The 11,602-nt window shown below is 40.1% G+C and overlaps 1 long non-coding RNA gene across 8 annotated transcripts in view; it reads right to left on the bottom strand.

Annotated features, from left to right (window-relative positions):
• Positions 1–607: 607 nt before the first annotated feature.
• Positions 608–11,602, bottom strand: part of LOC134932344 (uncharacterized) — a 65,943-nt gene continuing 54,948 nt past the window's right edge. For 6 of the 8 annotated variants that reach the window (XR_010179315.1, XR_010179317.1, XR_010179316.1 and 3 more), the window contains 3 exons: positions 5,769–5,944; positions 4,799–4,901; positions 608–939 (listed from right to left, as the gene is read on the bottom strand). This is a non-coding gene — a long non-coding RNA (uncharacterized LOC134932344). The remainder of the gene's footprint in view (positions 940–4,798; positions 4,902–5,768; positions 5,945–11,602) is intronic. The other 2 variants (XR_010179319.1, XR_010179318.1) reach the window with 1 other exon arrangement.

Genomic DNA, 11,602 nt, shown 5'->3' with positions numbered 1-11,602 from the left:
GTTCGATCCGGCATGGATCTTTCTTAAGATGTCAAAAGAAGGTTTTGTTGCAGAGATGGAGCCCCATTGATTCCAACATCACTATTATCCTTTAATATCTGCTAGGAGGCCACCTTTGAAACTCAGCACTGTATATGACTGTATATGACTATTTGCTTACTTTGTTTGATCTTATGTCAAGTGTGTCATTTTTTTAATTAAAAGTTTTTACACTATGGTCTGCTTTTCCAGCATCTGTTTCCTTTGCATGGTATGAGAACAGGAACAGGAGGAGGAACCAGTGCTCGAATATGCAATAAAGATATACCTGACAGGCTTGTTGAAAAAAACATTGCATTTTGTGAGTGTACCCGATAGGGTGCGTCCCCACAAACTATACCCTTGGTGGTGGACTGTGATCACCTATGAACTGCTACTGTATATGGGACTTTGTAAATTACTAACAGAGCAGAATTTGCTCTCTGGTATTTGAAAATTAGAGGTGAGTGATTTTCATTATAGCGCCATTGCTTACAGTTGAACCTTTTTTTGCATTACAAATCAAGCCTTATTTCATTTCCCATGATATAGTAAATAAGTAATTAGGATGCAAGCAATGCACAAACAATAACAGACAAAAAGTGTTGCTCTTTTATTAAGTCACACCTTTTTCAAATGGTTTTGTAGGCAAAAGCCTTATAGTGCTCATAGAAATATAAAACAATGATTTATAGAGCAAAACAATAAGTATAATATCACTAAAATTAGTAATGGTGTAAAGTAAAGGTTTAAGTGAATACTGCTTTTTTAACTTTGCCTTTTAGTAGGTTTCGGGCTTGGGGACCTTGTGCCACCTCCGGTGCAGGCCCCATGCCTGGGTGGAGTAGCAGCTGGCGAGGGACTGAGGCTCAGGCTGTTGGTGGCGTTGCTGTATTGTGACTCTTGTAAGCGAGAAAGTACCTGGTTCCACAAAACAGACATATTAGTATTTAAGTCCTGAGTTGCATTTGTTTGTGATTTATACATTCGTAGGAAAGATATTTGCATTTATTTTGGACTCAAGCATACGTACAGTAGCATAGATTCCATCATTCTATTTTCTCTGTCGACATTTGCAAACAGTTGCTGTATTGATGTATCAATGGCTGCAAGCATACCTCTCAAAATGACCCTACACAATGGGGGTAATTCCAAGTTGATCGCAGCAGGAAATTTTTTAGCTGTTGGGCAAAACCATGTGCACTGCAGGGGAGGCAGATATAACATGTGCAGAGAGAGAGAGATTTGGGTGTGGTGAGTTCAATCTGCAATCTAAATTGTAGTGTAAAAAATAAAGCAGCCAGTATTTAACCTGCACAGAAACAAAATAACCCACCCAAATCTAACTCTCTCTTCATGTGTTATATCTGCCTCCCCTGCAGTGCACATGGTTTTGCCCAACTGCTAAAAATTTTCCTGCTGCAATCAACTTGGAATTACCCCCAATGCTCTGCTTCTGGACTTTTCTCTTAATTTATGATTGCCAGCAGCTGTTTTGCACAGGTTAAAGGAGAAGAAAGGTGTTTCAGTACAGGTGATGGCAATCATAAAGTAAGAGCGACGTCCTGCAGCAGAGCATTCTGTCCCTCATGGAGAGGGTCATGTTGGGAGGAATGGCAAGCAGTGTCAGACTAGGGCATAAAAGGCCCACTGGGGGAAACGCAAGGAAAAATTACTTCACAGAAAGGGTAGTGGATAAGTGGAATAGCCTCCCATCAGAGGTGGTGGAGGCTAAGACAGTACAGCAATTTAAACATGCTTGGGATAGGCATATGAATATCCTTACAAAGAACTAAGGTTCAAAAGGGGTTGAGATTACCTAAATTACCTTGGCTAACCATTAGAGAGTAGGGGGTGAATGTATGAAGCAGTGATACGAGTGGAAAAGTGAGCCAGTGGAGAAGTTGCCGATGGAAACTAATCAACTGCTCTGTATAATTTTATAGTATGCAAATTATAAATGTTACTTCAATGCTGATTGGTTGCCATGGGCAACTTCTCCACTGACTCACTTCTCTACTCTTATCATTGCTTCATACATTTACCCCTAGATGAACTGGGCGCTTATATAATTATATTTATATTAAATATCACTAACGCATGCAGGATAATGTACCAGATTAATAACAGTAATATACTTTAGAAAATACACCATAGTCCTGTGCAGTATAATGTAACATATATATAATCAGTGGCAAACGCAGGATTTGCATGGGAGGGTTTCCAGAACTGGGTGGAGCCAATCACAAGGGGTTGGGACTGAGGTGACCCAGTAGATGCTGGGTCCGTAAAACTAGTGTGTGTGTATATATATATATATATATATATATATATATATACATATCTACACATATATATACCGTATATAACCTATATATATATATATATATATATATATATATATATACATACATACATATGCATAGCATATTAAACATGCATACATATATACATACATATATATATATATATATATACATACAGTACACATATATATACACATGTATATATATCATATGTGTGTGTGTATATACATGTGTATATATGTATGCATATGGATATATATGTACTATAATTAAAATAAAGTAAACTTTTATTAAGCACTTACAAGTGCCACCAGGAAGACAGCAGGCTGCAGAGGACGCTAAACAGCCATTAATAATACTCATGCAGCAAAAAAAATATATATATATATTATTATTTTTTGGTGGAGGGGGGGTTTCTGGGTGCTCGGAAACCACCCCTGCATGTGCCACTGATAATGTATAATTCAAGTTTACAATCTGGAACTTGATCCCTAGAGGAGGGGGTGGGCCCTCAGTTAGTGGCATACACTGGGTGTTTTCCCTGTACCCCTGCAGGCCAGTCCATCCCTGGCTGCAGAGCCAGATTTAGGCATAGGCAAATTAGGACTGCTTAGGGGCACAAACAGCTTCTATTGATTCAAATGATATGCAGCATGCCTATATTCGGTATGCAGTTATGTTTCTGGCAGTCGGGATCCCGGCAGTTAGTATAACGACGTGGGGATCCCGACCACTGACAATGCCGACATCCAGAGTCCACGACACCCATAGAGTGGGAATAGAACCTGTGGTGAGCACAGCAAGCCTGTATGGGGAGTCTTTGCGCTTGCCCCGCTGCCGGTTTACTGACGATCGGGATTCCATTGTCGGTAAATCCTACTGATTACCTATATTCTGTGTGTGACTGCAGCTGTATCTGCATATGAAATGCTAAGTTACAGTATATTCCTGGAAATCACTGTAACGTAGCATTTCATATGCAGATACAGCCACAGTCGTACACAGAAAATAGGTGCCTGACATTAGCAGAGCTGGCCGGGAGATGCCAGCTGACTCATGTTAGGCATCTCCTGCTGCATGGCGTATTGAGGCAAGCTGTATGAGGACACATCTGTATTCAAACAGAGGCAGAGCTCACATTGTTAGTGGCCGTGTGAGTGCTATGCGGGTGGATTGGTTGTGCAATAGAGTTCGGCATATGTGTAAGGGGCATTATGTGTTCTACTGTATGTGTAAAAATGAATTAATAATGTGCGGCATATGTTTAAGTGGCAATATGGGCATAAGGGCATTAATAAAGTTTGGCTTAATGTGCAAGGTGCATTATGTTTATAAGGACATTAAAAAGTGTGTCATATGTGTAAGGGCATTAATGTGTATATGTTACGTATAGAAAGGGCACTACTGTGTGGTCTAATGTGAAGAAAGAGCAATATGGTATGGTGTAATGTGAATAAGGAGCAATTCAGTGTGATGTAATTGTGAATAAGGGGCACTACTGTGAGGAGTAACGTTTATACAGTATATGGTAAAGTGGTACTACTGTGTGATGTAACGTGAATAAGGGACACTATTACATGATATAATGTGAATAAAGTTGCACTACTGTGTTGCCTAATTTGAATTGAGGGGTACTATTGTGTGGCCATGCCCCTTACCAGCAAGAATACGCCCCTTTTTGGGCTGCGCACAGAATGTGCGCACAGTTCCAATTTAAAATATAGGGGGTAGGATCACCAAAATGAGGAATGCTATGGGTGAGGGTTAATGATGCTAGGAAAGGGGTACAGGGTCAGAGGCAGAACTAGCGGCAGTGCTAGGGGGCACGAGCCAAAATCTTGCAATTGGCATCATATTGATTTGGGCCAGCTCTGCTTGGCTGCAAGCATATTGTGACACTTAACCTTACTGCTTGTTCAATTGTGTTACTTGCCTCATTTGACTGCCCATTAGAGACACATGCCTGCCTTGAAAGCCAGCCTGGGATTGTATGACGGCTGCGGTAAAAGCGGTTGCAAGAGTAGAGAGCAGCTCTTGTAAATCTGGACTTGGTGGTGCTAGCATTTCTGCCATTGGTGATTAAATTAAATGTGATGAATTCTGCTTGTATCTCTGCAGGTCTACCATCTGAGTGTTGTGTCAGAGAGTATGGATTGTAACTCTGTGGATCTAATTCATAGCATTGGATAATTATCTAAAAAATTTAGTAAGTCAACATTACACACAACATTCAGCATTTTTTAGGCTAGCAAAAACATGAAAATCTACCTTTTCCAGTGATATACCTCAAAAAAAAAGGAAAAAACAAAAACACACGTCTTTTACCCCTGAGTATTTTGGAACACTATGCAGCAGTGTCTAAGCATTAAAAACTTACACTGTCACCCAGTTTAAACAAGATATGTAAAAACTTTATATAAAAAATTATTTATACATCATATTTATATGATTATTTTTACATTACATATACTCACTATTTGGCTGTTCACAAGGAGGTGTCATTGGCTCAGTATGCATTTAAGGATGTGGTGGGGTGCAAGAAGGCCACCAGGAATGGCCAAACAACAGCTGGTGGACCTTTAAATAAGTGGCAAAATATGTTGTAATCAGGGCCAAACTCTGTGTTGCACGCACAAAGAAAGAGACATTTTTTCACATTACTTTATCTGCCACTTCTTCATCCTGTGTAGCTTGTTCATTAGTTGGAAGGTATTTTTATTTTTGTTTGGCTGTGATAGAAAAATATACTGTATACTTTAACTACATCAATATTTGTGTCCTGCCAGTTATATAAGCCCCTACTGCCTAGAGGCTACAACCTGCTAGCATCCTACGAACCAGTGTGTGTATAAAACACTAGAGGAACAATGGGCGGTTGTCAGGGTCTCCCTGGTAAATTTTAACCCAGGGGGGCAGATGCAAACTAGTGGCCCTGATTTTCTGTAAGCGCATGCAATGGATTTGTAGGTGAAACTTGAAATATATGCACAAAAATGCATTAATCACGAGGAAAAATGTTTCAATACACTGAAATGTTGCTCTTTTTGCTGGGTTTACTATATTATGTGCCTGAGTCTTAAACTAAATACGCTACAAAACCTTTCCCCTGTGTACAACCATGCGTCTGAATGTGTAAGGACTGAGACGCTCATTGTTAGTGTCTTTAGATGCTCAAATACAGCTTGGTACAGATTGCAACCACTATTAATGACACACACATATCGATCCATATATATATATATATATATATATAGTTACCCAATGTCTTTTTCAAAAAAGAACGAGGCGGCACTCCCACAAGTTGAAATCAAGCTGGTGTATTAAACGGTCATCATAGCATCATAAGTGGATGTCGACGTTTCAAGGCTCACAGGCCTTTTCGTCAGGACGTGAATGCAAGTGAAAAATCCTTAGAAACATAACTCATTACTGTGTCAATTTTACCTTTAAATACGAGTGTGTGCAGTCCGGTGCACGGACGCCCGCTGCTCCCGCCCGGCCGGTAGTGAGGAGGGTCCCATACTGACGCGTTTCCTGTCAGACGGTTGCCTCGGAGACGCTGAAGCCATACGCGTTCTATTCCGTTGCCTGGGGAACAGCGCCGCGGCCGTCACTCGTTACTGCACACAAAATAAACAATGTGATTATATCAAACATCGTAATTCATTGTGTATAAATATAGCTATACTAAAAAATAGCACAGATATACAGATGGCTGGTATTCATGTGACCGCCAGTCAGCTGACCGACAGTCACATGACCTCCTCCACCAGCCTGACGGATCACTGTCCCGATGGTCGGCATGCCGACACACAGGGACTATTTCCACTCGTGGGTGTCCACGACACCCATAGAGTGGGAACAGAACCCGTGGCGACCGCAGGTCGCCACCGAGCCCGCAGCGTGGCGAGCGCAGCGAGCCCGCAAGGGGCTTGCTGCACTCGCCCCTCCCCGCCGGGATCCCAGCATCGGTATGCTGCCGGGATCCAGGCGTCGGTAAGCTGACCGGCGGTCAGGAGACCGCCGGTCAGCCGTACTACACCCATACAGATAGTGTTATAAATAAGTGTTAAGACATACAACATTTATAATTAAAAATTGGTATATCAGAGAATTCATCAGCTGCACTATAGGCAAAGCTGTCATTAACAAAGGAGTATACTGTTAAACATTCAATAATTATCTAAATCCTAGACAAAACACATCCTGTATATTCACTAAATATTCATGATATAATTCTATAAATACCTGCTGGTTTATATATTGTTACTATATATAAAATATATGAAATATAACCACTCTCAGAATTACAGGAATATGTTCCAGGAAATTTTTTCGTTAAGACCTCGAGGCGAAATGGTATCCAGAATATGTATCCATTTTGATTCACACTGACTTAGGCGTTTCTTACGGTCACCGCCCCGAATATCATTGGGGATGTGGTCTATTATTTTATACCTTAAAGAGGATAAAGTATGTTGTACTTCCTTAAAGTGGCGAGCCACCGGTTGGTCACAATCTTTATTCTCCAATGCCGCTTTTATAGCTGAGCGATGTAAAGCCATACGCTCTCTAAATGTACGGATAGTCTGACCAACATAATATAACCCGCAGGGGCACATGATGATATACACTACAAATTGCATCGTGCAACTTAGGACATGGTTGACCTTAATTTTACGTGCCGTATGTGGATGTTTAAAATATGGTCCAGGTTCCATAAAGCTACACGTTGTGCATGATGCACATTTATAACAGCCCAACTTCTTTTTTTGTAACAAGAAAGAACTATTGGGATTGGCAGGTACATACGTAATATTAGTTTTCACTAGCAAATTGCTAGTCCCTGTCTGACTATTTTAGAGCTAAATTAATACATAGGGGATTTAGGATCCATAATAATCCAACCACTGACCGAAATAGTGCAGATTTCTGCCGACAATGGATTGCCATCCTTAACAAGTGCAGCTTTGATCTGATGCTGTTAGTCATACAGGAGGCAGGCAAAGAATTGGAAATATCTAGATCCAAGATTAATGAATTTAACATCAGTTATAAAACCTTATTGGAAGATAAAAAACATAAAGCGACCTGGGAAAAGTTAGCACAACAATGTGAGGCATATCGACAAGAGTTACTGAAATTTAAAAAGGTAAATTGACCGTGGTACAAACTGACTATGAAGATCAAAGGGTGTACCGTTGGTTGTCAGGTACTACTACTAAGGGCAATCGTTCATATAACCGCCCTCGCACATCTTGGCGGGACAGAAGACAACAACGAGGAAACCAATCTAATAGCGACAGTGACTTTAATATCAATGATTCTGATGAACCTTATTCACAAAGAACGCCTGTGAGTAGATTTACCCGGTCAAAAAACGAGGTTCCTGGAACAAGCCCACGAGACGGGGGAGGCAGTCAGAAAGAATACACAAAGCCGCCAATAAACAAGAGCAAGGCCAGGAACCAGTTTTTAATTTATCTTCCCGTACCTTGTCGGCCACAGAAATTTGTTCCCAGTAATCCACACAACGACCTTAACTGGAAAATTGATCTACATCGGTTTAATAGGTCTCTTCGGATCAAATAATTTTTCCAAGATCAATTGCCTGTCCAGGATGATCCATTTCGGGAATTCCATAAAAAGTATTCCAGATCTAAATTTGATCCTGCTTCTAATAATTCTTCTTTAAGAACATTCTCACGTCTGCTAGATGAATCCGTAACTAAATTTGATATGACGTCCAAAAGACATTTTCATAATCTGGATAGATTACAGAAACAAGCTTTACGGGATTTAAGATCATATTCTGATATTGTTATATGGCCCGCGGATAAAGGCGGGGCCATAGTGGTTATGGACACTAGCAAATATATAGAGGAGATTGATCAACAGCTAGCAGACCCTAATACTTATTTGAAATTGACGCAAAACCCGAGTGATCAATATAAGCGTGAACTTGATTTGATCTTAACTACTGCTGTGAGAAATGGAGTTATCAATAAAAAATTGTGTGATGCATTGATACAGTCTCATCCAGTCACCCCTATTTTGTATACGATTCCCAAGGTACACAAGAATGCCCGAGACCCCCCGGGTAGGCCGATCATATTGGCGAGAGGGTCTCTTTTACAACCAATATTTCAATTTTTGGATTATTTATTACAACCGCTAGTGGTTAAACAAAGTACGTTTTTGAAAGATACCATGCAATTCTTGTTAAAGTTGGGTCAATTGAAGAATATTCACAAAGGGGCATTCCTGTGTACTCTGGATGTGAAAAACTTATATACAGTAATACCACATGCTATGGGCTTAGACTGTATGAGGCTATTTTTACATTCTAACCATTTTACTGATCTTGATATTTCACTGTTTTTGAATTACTCAGATTTATCCTTACAAAAAACTTTTTCTTACATAACGGTAAATATTATTTACAGTGCATTGGCTGTGTGATGGGGACGAATGTGGCCCCATCGTATGCCAATGTTTTCATGTTTGAGCAGGAGCGGAATTTTTTCTTTACAGATCAATATGTGATGTATACAAGATACATAGATGATCTTTTCATCATTTGGACAGGCTCAGAATCTGAGCTAATAGAGTTGGTAACAAACATTAACTCCTTAAACTACCCGGTAAAATTTACGTTTCAATATAGCCAAACAGAAATTAATTACTTGGATGTATTGGTTAAAATTAAGGATAACAGTATATTTACGGAAGTTTTCCATAAACATACAGATCGGAATACTCTGTTACATCACAGTAGTTGTCATCCTCCACCATTAAAGAAGGCTCTCCCAAAATCTCAAATGCTCAGAGTAGCCAGAATTACTAGTAATCCTAGTCAGCTTGAACCTGCCCTTGATTTAATTTCAGATAAATTTACTAAGTGAGGATATCCTTTATCCTTATTGGAGGAAACCAAAAAACAAGTGTTAGCAACCCAGAGACAAAATCTGTTAAAGTCAGAATTAAGGGATAAAAAACAGGATAAGATCCCGCTAGTTTCTGAATATACATTGGCTAGTCAGGTTTTACCACGTGCCACTAAAGTATTGTGGCCTATTGTATCAGGTGATAGTGAGTTACCGGTCTTTAAGAACAAAAATATCATGCCCTGTTACAAAAGGGGTAGAAACCTGCGTGATTTGCTAGTGAAAACTAATATTACGTATGTACCTGCCAATCCCAATAGTTCTTTCTTGTTACAAAAAAAGAAGTTGTGCTGTTATAAATGTGCATCATGCACGACGTGTAGCTTTATGGAACCTGGACCATATTTTAAACATCCACATACGGCACGTAAATTTAAGATCAACCATGTCCTAAGTTGCACGATGCAATTCGTAGTGTATATCATCATGTGCCCCTGCGGGTTATATTATGTTGGTCAGACTATCCGTACATTTAGAGAGCGTATGGCTTTACATCGCTCGGCTATAAAAGCGGCATTGGAGAATAAAGATTGTGACCAACCGGTGGCTCGCCACTTTAAGGAAGTACAACATACTTTATCCTCTTAGAGGTATAAAATAATAGTCCACATCCCCAATGATATTTGGGGCGGTGACCGTAAGAAACGCCTTAGTCAGTGTGAATCGAAATGGATACATATTCTGGATACCATTTCGCCTCGAGGTCTTAACGAAAAAATTTCCTGGAACATATTCTTGTAATTCTGAGAGTGGTTATGTTTCATATATTTTATATATAGTAACAATATATAAACCAGCAGGTATTTTCGATAAAAAACATAAAATCAGCTAAAATCACAGAATTTGGGGGTAATTTTGCTTCTATGGTATTATTAACCTCAATAACAATCATTTCCACTCATGTCCAGTCTATTCTGAACACCTCACACCTCACAATATTGTTTTTAGGCCAAAAGGTTGCACTGAGGTTGCTGGATTACTAAGCTAAGTGACACAAGTGGACAGCACAAACACATGGCCCATCTAGTCGTGGCACTGCAGTGGCTGACAGGAGGGCAGATATAAAAAAAAGGATTCAAACAGCACTTCATGCAAAGAAGATAAAAAATTGCAATGAGGTAGTTGTATGACTAAGCCAAGCGACACAAACACCTGGCCCATCTAGGTGTGGCACTGCAGTGGCTGACAGGAGGGCAGATATGCAAAAAAAAGTCTGCAAACAGCACATCATGCAAAAAAGAAAAAGAATTGCAATGATGTAGTTGTATGACTAAGCCAAGTGACACAAACAGTTGGCCCAGCTAGGCGTGGCACTGCAGTGGCAGACAGGAGGGCAGATATTAAAAAAAGCCCCCAAATAGCACATCATGCAAAGATGTAGAAGAGGTGCAATGAGGTATCTGTATGACTATGCCAAGTGACACAAACAATTGGCCCATCTAGGAGTGGCACTGCAGTGGCAGACAGGAGGGCAGATATAAAAAAAGGCCCCAAACAGAACATCATGCAAATATTTAGAAGAGGTGCAATGAGGTAGCTGTGTGACTATGCCAAGTGACACAAACAATTGGCCCAACTAGGAGTGGCACTGCAGTGTCAGACAGGAGGGCAGATATAAAAAAGGTCCCTAACAGCACATGATGCAAAGAAGAAAAAAAGGTGCACCGAGGTTGCTGTATGACTAAGCTAAGCGACACAACCACCTGGCCCATCTAGTAGTGTCACGCAGTGGCTAAATGTCGAGAGTGGCCAGCAATTGTTCGGTCCACTGACAGCATCTCCAGCACACTCCAGTCATTTAAAAAAATTCTGCAATTGGTGGACTTATACAGCAGTACCCCAGAACTAATACAGCAGTACCCCAAGACTCATACCGCAGTGTCACACAGGATGGCACTTTTCAAAATCTAGGCCCTAAACAGCACCTCATGCAAAGATGTTGAAGAGGTGCAATGAGGTAGCTGTATGACTAAGCCAAGCGACACTAACAATTTCAACTGGAATTACATGTCCCAATCACTGGAATTATATGTCCAAATCACTGGAATTAATTGGCAAAATCACAAATATTACGTCCAAATCATTGTAATTAATTGGCAAGATCACTGTAATTATACGTCCAAATCACTGGAATTATATGTCCAAATCACTGGAATTATACGTCAAAATCACTGGAATTATACGTCCAAATCACTGGAATTATACGGCAAGATCACTGGAATTATACAGCAAAATCACTGGATTTATACATCCAAATCACTGGAATTATACAGCAAAATCACTGGAATTATACAGCAAAATCAATGGAATTATACGTCCAAATCACTGGAA

This window comes from Pseudophryne corroboree, chromosome 6 (genome assembly GCF_028390025.1).
Source record: "Pseudophryne corroboree isolate aPseCor3 chromosome 6, aPseCor3.hap2, whole genome shotgun sequence".
In the NCBI taxonomy this organism is placed as follows: Eukaryota; Metazoa; Chordata; class Amphibia; order Anura; family Myobatrachidae; genus Pseudophryne; species Pseudophryne corroboree.
Note: the sequence above shows the minus strand (reverse complement) of the source record. Positions and strands in the feature narration are given on the sequence as shown.